The 11,959-nt window shown below is 43.5% G+C and overlaps 1 protein-coding gene across 2 annotated transcripts in view; it reads right to left on the reverse strand.

Annotated features, from left to right (window-relative positions):
- Positions 1-180, reverse strand: part of BZW1 (basic leucine zipper and W2 domains 1) — a 10,802-nt gene extending 10,622 nt beyond the window's left edge. Inside the window, exon 1 of one of the 2 annotated variants that reach the window (XR_003257158.1) lies at positions 37-180. The gene's annotated coding sequence lies outside the window, so the exon portion shown is untranslated. The remainder of the gene's footprint in view (positions 1-36) is intronic. The other variant, XM_026088416.1, reaches the window with a different exon arrangement.
- Positions 181-11,959: the final 11,779 nt, after the last annotated feature.

Here is an 11,959-nt window from a genome sequence, read left to right on the forward strand (position 1 = left end):
CGCGGGCGGTCCCCTCGCCCCGGCCCGTCGCCTCACCGATTTTAAGGCAGAGAGAAAACGCCCAAGGGGCCCGGAGCAGAGAGCGGCGCGACCAACGGCGAAGAGCAGCAGCAGCAGCGGTGGCGGCGGCGGCTAAACCCCTCCGAGCGGAACCAACGCGAGAGGAAGGGGGGAGGGCGGGGCTCGCCGCGCCCGGGCCGGCCCACCCCGCTCCGCAGGAGGGGAAGGAGGCAGAGGCGGCCGGGGAGGGAGGCCGCGCTCCCGCGGGCCGCCTGCCCCAGCCCCTCGGCGGCCAGCCCTGCCTCGCAGGCCCCAGCGGCGCCCAGCGGCGCCCTGCCCGCGGCACTGCCCCCTTCCCCGCCGGGGGGGGGCGCCCGGCGGCTCCCCCCTCCCTGGGCATGAGCGCGTCCGCCCTCGTGATTTACCGTCACCCGCAAGCGGTGCCCCCGCCGCGGTGCGAATGGACCCGTCCGGCGCGGGGGAGGCGGGGCGGGTGCGCGCGCAGCGCCGCCCCGCGGCGCCAAGATGCGGGTCCAGCTGCCTGCCAGCTGCCTGCCGACTGCCCGCACCGGCCCGAACCAGCCGCCAGCGCCCGGCCTGCTGCCCCCGGAGCAGCACAACAGCTGTGGGGGCGGCGAGCCCTGCCGCTGGCGGCCCGTACTGGATTAAGCACTTCAGTACGTCCATTCCCAGTCCAAGCGCTGCTTGCTTGCCTGCAAAATGCGCAAAGGCTGATGTTTTTCAGCATTTTAACGGCTGTATTTCATAAATTTAACTGTAACAACATGCAACCCCTTTCCCAAGGTGCTAGAAAAATTACCTAGTTCGTTAGGTAGGCATTAAATATTCATGAGCAGATTGATTGGATGTGTAAAAACAGGAAGCATGTGGGTGTGCAAACAGCAGTAAGTAAAACAAACCATATGGTATCGGCATATTAAGATGTTAAGGAAGATGACCTCAGGCGACCCCCTTATAACATCAAAGGCAGTATTTCTAAGATTTCACGCCTAAGGTCAGAATTATTTGCACAGCAGAACACATCTCTTAAAGAGTAAAATATCAGTCAATATATTATGCTCTGCATATATTAATAATTATATTATTAATAATATATTATTTACAGCTGTAAAAATTTCCTGCCGAGGTAAATTTGACTGTGTGTTGGAGAGGCTGATGTCTTAACTGATTAAGTTAAATAAAAACAGACTGGTAAAACAGCTTTAGTCAAAGCTTATGTCAAGCTGTTTTTCTTGTTCATTAAAACCCAGAGAAACTGGCAGAAAATCTGCTAGCCACAAGCATATTCTTAATTTCAAATGGGTTAGATATTGCAGTTTCAGATTTGACAAGCTGTTTCATACAATCTACTTGATGTGTGCATCAGAGGGATCGGAAACATTATTGCTGTATTAAATTTACACCTAGAATGTCTGTTCTTTATTAGCATCTTGATTAACATTTTAGATGCTATACAAATATGTATAGTAAAAAGCAGACTCTATTCCAAAAAACACATTTGTCCTTTCTTTTCACTTGTGCATTCCTTCAAATAAATCTTGTTTTCAGTAACTATCAGAGATCCTGTATGTTTACTAGGYCTCTTTTTTTTTTTATGTAGGGAAGTTTAAAATTGTAAAGCCATCACAAGCTTTTCTATCTGACACCTTTGTCAATATAATACCTGCTGTACTATTAGGTCCTAGATTTGCTATTATATTTGTAATGATTTCTTCTTTCCTCAGATCCTCATGATAGTATCACATTGTATAGACTCCATGTATCCGAGTCTAGACAGACAAAATTACTGGTTAAAACCTGCTCACATCTGATGTTAGAACCCTGTTCCATAGTTCCAAAAGTGCAGGCCTTCTCTGCTTCAGTTAAAAGACAAGTTCTTTCCCTAATAACAACAGGTCTCTCATCCTATCTTCAGATTGTAGACCAGTCTGTGTATTATAAGACAGCATATACAAAAACAGTACTTTACTGTAGGTCCTTTAAGTACAGCCTAACAAGCCATACGCTACTAAATACTGGTAGCAATTCATGCAGCCATATATAACTAGAAATGCCTACAAGACTGAATATAACGTGGCATACCATTCATGCTGATACAGGACAGGAGATGCAACTGCAGTTTAGTTCTTTGCTCCCAAAAAGGGCAAAACAGTAAACTAATGGATCACAAGTTTCCCTCTAGAAGTTACACAGCAGGCAAACTTCCACGAGGTGTAAAGAATAATGTTCCTTTGGCTAAAACTCTTGAAATGATTGGTTAAGTTACACCAGATGTATAAACAGGGCCAGTCACTATGCCTCAGGAAGGGAAGGCCACCTGCACAACAATGACTTTAATTAAGGTTGTTCCCAGCCACATCTCTTTTTTTATTCCAACAAATCACTTCCTTGGCTGTGAATCTTTTCTTTTGTCTGGTCTGGCCCAGCAAGATGGTCTTCACACCTCCCAGCCAAATTGTAATTATTCAGAAAAAAGCAGGGAGAAGTGGTGTCCTTGGTGCTCTTGCACACCATTCTAAGTGATCTGCACCAGCTGCTCACAATGTGGGAACACACCAATTCTCTTAAGGTTGTTTTTTTTTTTTAGTAAATATTGATCCTTTGAAAATATTTTCCCTGAGTGTATCTATGTTTTGGAAAGCAGTAAGCATTCCTAATCTATCCATGTAAGAGCTAGCAGAGATTACATTTAAAGCCTACAAAAAGTTAATAATCCTAGCTTTTATCTGTGATATTCTGTTATCCAAGCAGAACTTGGTTAACTTGCATTTGATTCCACTACCTTATTCAATTGATTATCTTAAAGAAAGTCAGGCCATGTCTCCAGTGAGGCTGCTTATGATCTACTCTCTGTTCTTGCCTGGACTACAGACATTGTGCCATCAACCAACCCAGCATTCATTTATTTACACTTCCCTTACAGGTAGAAAGCTAGGGCAAAACTGAGAGATAGTAAAATCAGTATTTTGTTCATGCTACAAGACAAATATACTTAGGATATATGTGTATATAAAAGGAAAGTTTTAAAAATAAGGAAAAAATAAGCCTACGCTTGCCATGTATGACACATCAACTTGGAAATGAAACCACCATCCTTTCTTGAGCTAGAGTGCTTGTACTCATGTCTGGAAATATAATACAATTTATCTCAATTGTACAACAAGATGACTCTTCTTAGAGTGCTTAGGAAAGCCTCAATTGCAATAAATACAATTTCTTTAGCTGAATATGTTAGGGGTCACTGAATCCAGTAGCCTAACAGAGGCGAGGCTGACACAGCTCCATGCCCCCAGCTCCAACCAGTAGCAAGGCTGAGCACGTAGTCCCAACAGGCACACACGAACACATGTGTACAACACATATATGCATATACACGTCCGGCTGCACAGATCAACAGAGACAGGAACACTCATGCAAACACAAACGTCACCAGTGGCCTCATCCTCTTCCCCTCTCTGGTTGATCTGGATGCGGGTCTGTTAGTGGGAAGTATTTACACGTATATACAAAATATGGATCTCTCCAGTAGCTGGCCTTAGACGCTCRGTCTATACAGCAGTTACTCCCTGAATCTTCGCTCTCCGCAGTTGCTGGTGTCTGGGCATAGGAGCCCCCGAGGCCCGCAGCCCCACTCCCGCTGCTGGTACGCAGACCTCCTTGCACACACCAACACATGCACCCACATGCACCGTGGATCCCTCCAATAACTGCCCGTAGACATTCAGTCTGCCCTGACCCCAGGGYCTCGGACTCTCTTGTCTCCAGTTGCCTCCCGCACAGACACACGCACCAACAGGTCTCTCAGTCGACCCCAGACCTTACGGTTTCTCYGGCAATTGGCCCAGACCTCATGGTCCAGTAGCCAACTCCTCTGGTTGTCTCACACACATATTCCTGGCTCCCAAGCCACTTATCCTACCTGCCGTACAGTCCAGCTTGATATTCGCTCGTGATCACACACTCRCGTGTGTACCCGCACTTGCTACAGTCACTGCTTCTACCCACAAACAGGCCGCTGTGATGGCCCGTTGTCCCCTCTCCAGTTTCTGGCACTTAGACCCCCATACACACACACATGCACACAGAATAGGGAGTCCCCTCAACCCAGGAAAATAGTTAGAAATGGAGCTTAATAAGAAGCCAGGACAGACGGCAGCGATCAGGCACAGGGCATGGCCAGACAAGTGTGCTGGCCACAATAATAAGCCCCATACCCCCGTAGGCAGTAACCCACCTCCATCTGAAAAGTGCTAGGGAGAGCCTCTCCCCGACTCACCGTGACGGGTGCCACCCCGGCCCACGGGGCTGCGGCTCCCCTGCGACAGCCCCGGGAGGAGCTGGGCCAGGGGGCTCCTTTCTCCGCCGGGGTTATTGGGCTTCCCCCGCCTGCCGCTGTGCCTCTGTGCTCCTCTGTGTTCGTGGAAACGCACCTTTTATCACTTAACCTAATAGAATAAATACTCTGCAAATAATTATTTTAAGTATGTTTTGTACTCTGGCATGGGGCAATTATATACAAGCCAGATCCCATCTCGCACCACTTTCGGTGTTATTTTTGTCCTGAAACAATATTGGTTATAGATCATAGTGTCACAAAATAGCAGGACAGTGCTCCTTCTAGCCTTAAAGTTTGCTTTTATTGAAAACATATTTAAGCAAATTCCAACTAACAGCCCAATGAAATCCCCAAAATACCACATTAAAAAATACCCTAGTAGAGATCACATTCAGAAGTATGATTTTCATCCTTTCATTCATTTGCAGTGTATATTAATTCATTTTAATTCCAAGGTACTGACTGGTTTGGTACTCTTTCTAAAATGAGAGCATTTGTCTAAATCGCAGTTACATTTTGAGACTTTGAAGTTGCTGAGTATATTGCCAGTTGAGCTTTTCTCATTCGCTGTAGTCTCTCACAGTTTACCGAGAGAAACAAACAGCAAAACTTTACCAACATAACCTAGCAAGTTCCTCATTACTTGCAGTATGAGTTTATTTGTAAAAAAATCCTGTTTCACCTCTTTAGATTTAGACTAAATATGATTTATTTGATGGTATGTGTGAGTCACACTGTCTTCCACACCATGCTAATCTAAGTCTGCAGTCTTTAAAAGTCATTAAAATAAATGAAATAAATCTAGATTTACATTTATGTGTCTCTCCTTTAAAATAAATGAAAATAGTCTAGATTTACATTTACATAACTCAGAGCAGGATCTGAACAAATGCAGTATCTCTTGAGTATCTGCAGAGTTATTTCTTATGGTAGTGTTTTGGGTACACAGTGATATTGTTAAATGTGTTCTTACAATTACTTTTATTGCTTTGAGCTGTCAAATGTAAAAACTGAATATTCATTTCTACATACAGGTATGCTGGCTGGCAGCCATTTCCTTCACTCTCCCTCAAACTCCTTTGCAGTTTCATTTCAGTCTCCTCTCCTCATGGCACAACACTCCATCAGGTTTCACACAGCTGCCACTGCATCACTTTTAAACATCCTTTCTAAAATTATGTCTGTCAGAGTGGCAGTAGCATTGTTTGGCACAGCTGAGTTAAACAGTGAACTGATACACCTGTTATTAATGACAAACTGTTCTACTGTTGTTGCTTCCTCTTAGCCCTGCTCCCCTCTAGCCCTTCTGTCTCAGGCACTTGCTGCACACCTGCTACATGTGCCTGCTTACATTAACAATGGGCAACACCACTTGAAAATGAGTATTTTAGACAGGAAGTCGGTGAGGTTTTAGAAATGTGGTGGTCTCTCATCCTATATCTTTACTCACTAATTTACTGCATCCCAGAAAATCTCACCTCTGTTGTGAGCTTCATTCAAAGGTGGTGGTGGGAATCTATCCCACTCTTTAACGCTTTGTGGGATATAGCTTCTTACCTCACAAAAAACCTCCCTCACCTTATCCACTCTCAGAACCCACAGATGACTGTGGCAGCTCTGTTCCACTTCACCATTTTCCTGGGAAGAAGGAGCAAAGCTGTTGGTAAGGCAAAGGAGAGGAGGAGTGGGGCCTGGTGATGCTGTGAATAGCAGTGATTTTATTCCAGCTCTGAGGAGAGGTCAAAGCTGGTAGTGGTACTGAGAGGTATAATGGTATGCGGCAGGCCTGTGACAGCCGGCGAGAAAGCAAAAAGCAATAAATACTACTATTGCCATGGTTACCACGGTAATAATACATCCGTCTAAAAAAACATTTGGCAGTATGTTCTTTCAGAATCTCTGCTCTACTGTAAGATTGATATATTGTCCATTACTAATTTGCAGTGTCTAATTCTGATCTTTGAAATTTTCATGTACTAGGAGAACAGAAAGAGTAGATAACAACAGCCGTGAATCTTAAACTGGATGAAGAAGTGGCAAAATGGTAACATTTGTGATCTGCTCTTTATTGCAGATATTATTCAAAATCCCAAGCAACTTCTTTGAAGTTCACGGGGTAACACCATGAACTCCAATGTAGCATGGAGCAAGATTTGATTTAGAGAGAAAGTTATGTTTCAAAATGAAAGATCTCTTACTTGATGGGACACTACAGTGGGTACTAGAAATATGGATATATGGGTGTGTGTATGTGTTTAAGTACTATAATTCAGCTTCTTTATTGCTGGAATGCTATCAGTCAGTAGGTGACTGAAGGAATTACCTGGTTATTTCATACTTAGGAAAACAGTATTAATGTATGTCGATGGCCCATGGCTTAGAGGTTCCAGGTTTATCTTTCGGAATCTGAAAGAAAATATAAAGAAAACAATGTAATTTTGCAAAAAGGAAAGATAAATTACCATAATTCACAAATGCATGTTCCTTTTCAACCATTTAAATGTCATTATGTGCACTAATCCTCACTTTCCCATATTATAAAGGGTTGTGAAATCAACCAACTTACCTCTAGTAGTCTGTGGGATACTTGTAATCAAACAGTTAAATAAGTACATATCTCTGTAACACAGATGAGTTCACAGCCTGATAGGCTCAGATTACTTAGAGGAACTGACATATGAGGTTCCATTATGCAGCATGGTTTAATGTGACTGCATTAAATCACAGAGGCAATGATGTTTGCAGGGAAATACAACAGTTCTGAGGGCGTTCCCTCAGAATGCTGGAGACAGAGCATCAACTCATAACACAGAGATGCCAGGATCTGGATAACAACTTCACCTTTATTTGGACTGTAAGTTGTTACCAAGTGTTTGCACAACACCTAGCCCACAAAGGTCCTTGGATCTTGATCGTGACTTCTATTAATATGAGAAATTGTATCACTGTGAAAAACTTGATCACTGGATATTGTGCATGGAAGGAAGCAGAGGTGGATGGATGAGGAGTTCACACTCCCAGCCTCAAGAAAGGTTGAAGTCAGGATGTCTCTTGCTGACTGCTAGGGGCCTGCAGGTTTGCCAGAGTTAGCTTTTGTCCCTTTCATAGAGAAATTTGCAGCCTAAGACAGAACACAATTGCTCTGTGGGCTTTTGGTTAGGCTGCCATGTTGAAAAAGGGTTTGATTACTTGGTTGACAGAAGTGAAATATTCTCTTCCTGGGTGGTACCTCTTTCTAACTTGAAAATTGTTTTGGAAATAGTCTGTGCTTTTCAGAGTACTAGGAGATCTGCAAGTATCCTGAGAACACATGAAAGGAGTTTCTGTGCAGCCCTGTGCTCAGTCTTTGTACCAGAAAGGTGCTCCTGGTGTTTTGCAGAGGCTACAGCCTTGTGTCTCATCAGCTCCACCAAAAATAACCTGGGTCAAAACACTACAGCTGTAAATATGTTCTCCACAGGCGAATGATTTAAGGTTAAAGCTTTAATTAAAGGACCTTGTCACAGTCTGGTCTGCTGTTTTCCATTTTCCAGGCCCCCAAAATATTTGTTTGTTTAGTTTGCATTCTGACTGGATATGGATTGTGGTGAGAACAGCTGCTAAACCCTTGCTATTTATCTGTTTGATAGCTGGCTCTCATGCTTTACTTCTTTCATATTTTTATCCCCCCCCCTTTTCTTTATAACTTCAAGTTATAAATAAGCAGAAATTTTGGGCAAGTGACAATGTATTAAGCAACACCAGATGTGTCTACTTTTAGACTGCCAAAAGGATGAGTGCAGTGGAAAACCTGTTGAAGTGGCCTAAAGCTATTAAGTCAGAAAACAATGTCATCATGTCCCTTCTTGCCCTCCTTTCTGAAGAAGCTCTTTTGTGTGATCATCCTTGGCTTGGAGAGGCAGGGGGAGGGAAGCTGGCTCCTGCCTCACAGTCTCACAAAAGTAAGTACTCTCCAGCAGCTACTGCTCTGTCTTGCCAACCCCTACTAGTGCGGGAAGAGCAAGATATAAGAAGAGCAGACTGAAGGCACTGCTCTGGAAAGAAAGTCCCAGGGGACTACAAAGGCGAGGGTATTTTTTTTTTTTTTGCCATTTTCATTTTGAAGAAAGCAGAGGCAGAGCATGCAGTTAGTTATCCAATTAAATTCAGTGTATGTGGGGGAAATGTCAATAAAATGGCACAGTCCACCAGTGGGTGCCTGTTCCATCTGTGCAAGATATAAGATATTGGAAGATAGTGGTAGGTCAAAAATAGCTGGAGTTGGCACTATGCTGCTGTTTCAGATCGGGAAGCTGTACAGCTCTCAAACCTACACATCAAATCTGCAAAGGAATTACAGTGCCTGAGATAGGCAGAAGATAGGCATCTTGCATGCATACCAAAACACGTAAGCAGCTTAGGGTACCTAAATCCTGTTGTCCTACTTACGCCCCATCATTTCAGTGTCAGTTGAATGTCTCTTTAGTTCACAAAACAAAGGAGACATAGCATGACCTGAAAGTCAAAGATGAGGATCCTGGTAAACCCAGCTGGGAATGGATAGTACAGTGGGAATAATCATTGCTAGCCTCTGCCTGCGTGTTCATCACACAGAGAATAAGCTGATACTGAAGTAACTAGGACCTAGACAGTTTAGGCCTTTACAGTGAATATCCTAAATTTGCACYCACAGATTCTGTGGAAGCCACTGTCAGTGGTGATGCTTGCATGGATCCATACTAGCTAGATGCAAAATGTTGTATTTGGGAGTGTTCTTGTGCATGCAGCCTGAATTCTAACTCCATGTTGTGTTAAGACCAGGATGCATATCAGCCCATCTTTCCACCTCCCTGGTTTTCAAGGAAGAGAGGAAGGAAACTGGGGTACGTGGGACAAAGTGGAATCAGCACAGACCAGGAACACAGGACAAGTGATGGAGCACATGTGCTCTGTGTCTAGACAAAGTAATAATTCCTAGTAGAGATGCAAATGAAGTAACAGTTAAGACAAAGTCAGACTGTAATCTCAAAAGTACTTTCAGGGGCTTTGAGAATAAGGGGGATATATAAATTGAAATCATTACCACTGAGGAAACTGGACAGATTCCTCAAGTCTGGACTGGTGATAACTCTGGCTGTCAGTTTATACTACTCTGCCAACATAGCTAAGCAAAGTGCCACTGATTAAATAAAATGCAAAGCTCTGCTAAGCACGGAAAGTTAAAGAAAAGAGATGCGGCTCACTGACCAGTTTATGTGAACAGTCCATTCAGATTAAAGAGAAGTATTGAGGAGGTGACTAGTTCACGAGAAGAATGAAAATACCATTACCTACCATCTCGGTAAAGTCATCAGCACAGGCCATGCGAATCCGCTCAACAGTCAGTGGGCTGTTCAGTGTGAAGTCCAGGGACAATCCTCTTTCCTCCCGTGCAGCAGCTACTGCATCTCTTATTGCAAAGAAAACTGAGCTGCCCAAGAAGAGCCCGGCCTCACCCATGCCCTGGCAGAGAAGAAAGGCAGCTGGAGTGGTTGATGAGTTTAGAAACTGGCTGATGAGTTTAGAAACTGACAGCACATAGCTAAATCAGCACATCTCCAGTGAAGTTATTTGAACTACACTGAATCACACCAGCTCAATATCTGGCTAAGATCAGCATATTTGGATTCAACAAATTTCCTTGGATCTCTGAGAATCTTCAAATCACAACAACATCAAGGCCCAGGATTTGGTTGATGGAGATCATTTTAAGATTAACAGCACAGCTACACTATCAGAAAAGCTTTATTCTGTGACTTCAATGGTCACATTATAAAGCCATGAAATAACTCATGACTTCTCATATAAACCTCCTTTTTTCCATACCGAAGTGGACTTAATTCTACATGATCAAACAGAGGAAGAAAGCCCCTCTTTCACCCCTCTTGCATGGATAAAGTTTGCACTGCCTAATTTTGATAAGAAATATGACCATTGTATCTAGTATCTATCTTCTTGTGGAAGAGTTTATTTATTCATTCATATTGGGTAAGACCATAACCACCTGGAGTGGACTTTCTGGAATTCCCATTCCTGACGTACCTGGTCTAGATACTAGGCTGGAACAGTGGGTATTCTGGTCTTTTTTTAGCCAGAGGCCTACACTCCAGGTTAATTCCCCTTTTATTCTGAAGATTTTTTCTTTTTGCTTTTATTTTGAGGCTATGAATAGTGCTCAAGCCTAGTGCTGGGTTCCTCCTCAAAGGCTGATATAACCTTAAAACAGAAAGATTGGTGCCTTGCAGATAAGCTAATGGAAGAACTGGATTCTGTTCCCATATCTATCATAGGCTTCCTGTGAGATTCTAGAAAATTACATTCTCTCTCTCCACATGACTTGTCCATCTTTAAAAAGGATCATAATATTTCCTTCTTCCATCCTTTTTCCTGTTTAAGCAGTTTAAGCTCTTCAGGACAGACTCTTTCATTTCCTATGTGTAGCACAACAGCTAGGTACAAAAAGGTTTCAGTTTTGGTTAGGGCTTCCAAGTGCTACTGTAATGTCAATAAATCACAGGAAGGAAGAGTCTAAAACCTCAAAACAGCAGTGTTGCACCATTTAAGTACATGGAGTAACTCTGAAATCTGTTGCATAGATGAAATTGAAATTATTTTGAAAAAAATGCACCTACTGTATACCACAAACACTTCAGGTTTTGCAGCAGAATCACCTGGTGTGCTTGCTTATATTGTATACAGTAAATTTGGCCTGTTTACCTTGGAGGAATAGATGGCAACTGAGTTGCGTGAATTTGGCAGTAAATACACATGGAACTGCTCAGGAATGTCACAGATTGCAGGGATCTTATACGTATCTGGGCCAAGAGTGAGTTGCTCTCCTTCTGGGGAAAAGTAGATTTCTTCTAATGTATAAAGACCAACTCCCTGAATGAAGGCCCCTTCAATCTGAGCAAAGAAAAAAAAAAGAGGTACATTTTTGATTTTCATTCAGTCATTTTAAAAGATAAAAAAATACATAAAATTAGCCTTTTTGAGATTACACATTAACTGGCACCTTTTCTTCCACAAGTGTGGGAACAAGAGAGAATTCAGGGAGAAAGATAAGGGGGCACACGGGAAAAACAGTACGTGGCAGCCAAAGCACACCACCCTTTTGCAACATGAGTAACGAACTAGCTGGTGAAGGCCAGACAGTTTGTTCCAGCTGCACAGCGGAGGAGGGAGCGATACGGAGGTATCACGGTCCGCCCCTGACCACAAAGGGTTGCATCCCAAAAAAATAATTGCTGCTCACAGACTAACTGTTGACCTATAGTACCCCCAGCCTCATTATCCCTGCTTACCATATTAAAAATCATGCCCTTTGCTGCATAACGATATGTAAATAAGGGAGGCATACCCTCAACAACCGCGCAAATGGCAAYCTGGCCAATGAAGTATGTCTGCCGCGCTTCCACATCCCACCTTCAGCAACTATAAAACAGMSGATAGCTCRCTAAAGTTTTTGGAAGGGAAGAAAATTGAACCGCTGACCTGTTCACCGGAGATTGCTGACGAGCGAGCCTCCTTCTCCCTCCCCCAAACAGGGACGCCTCTTTGGTAAGACTTGCGCCTCCAACAAAC

The sequence above is a fragment of the Apteryx rowi genome, unplaced genomic scaffold, assembly GCF_003343035.1.
Source record: "Apteryx rowi isolate R43461 unplaced genomic scaffold, aptRow1 scaffold_12, whole genome shotgun sequence".
NCBI classification, from domain to species: domain Eukaryota; kingdom Metazoa; phylum Chordata; class Aves; order Apterygiformes; family Apterygidae; genus Apteryx; species Apteryx rowi.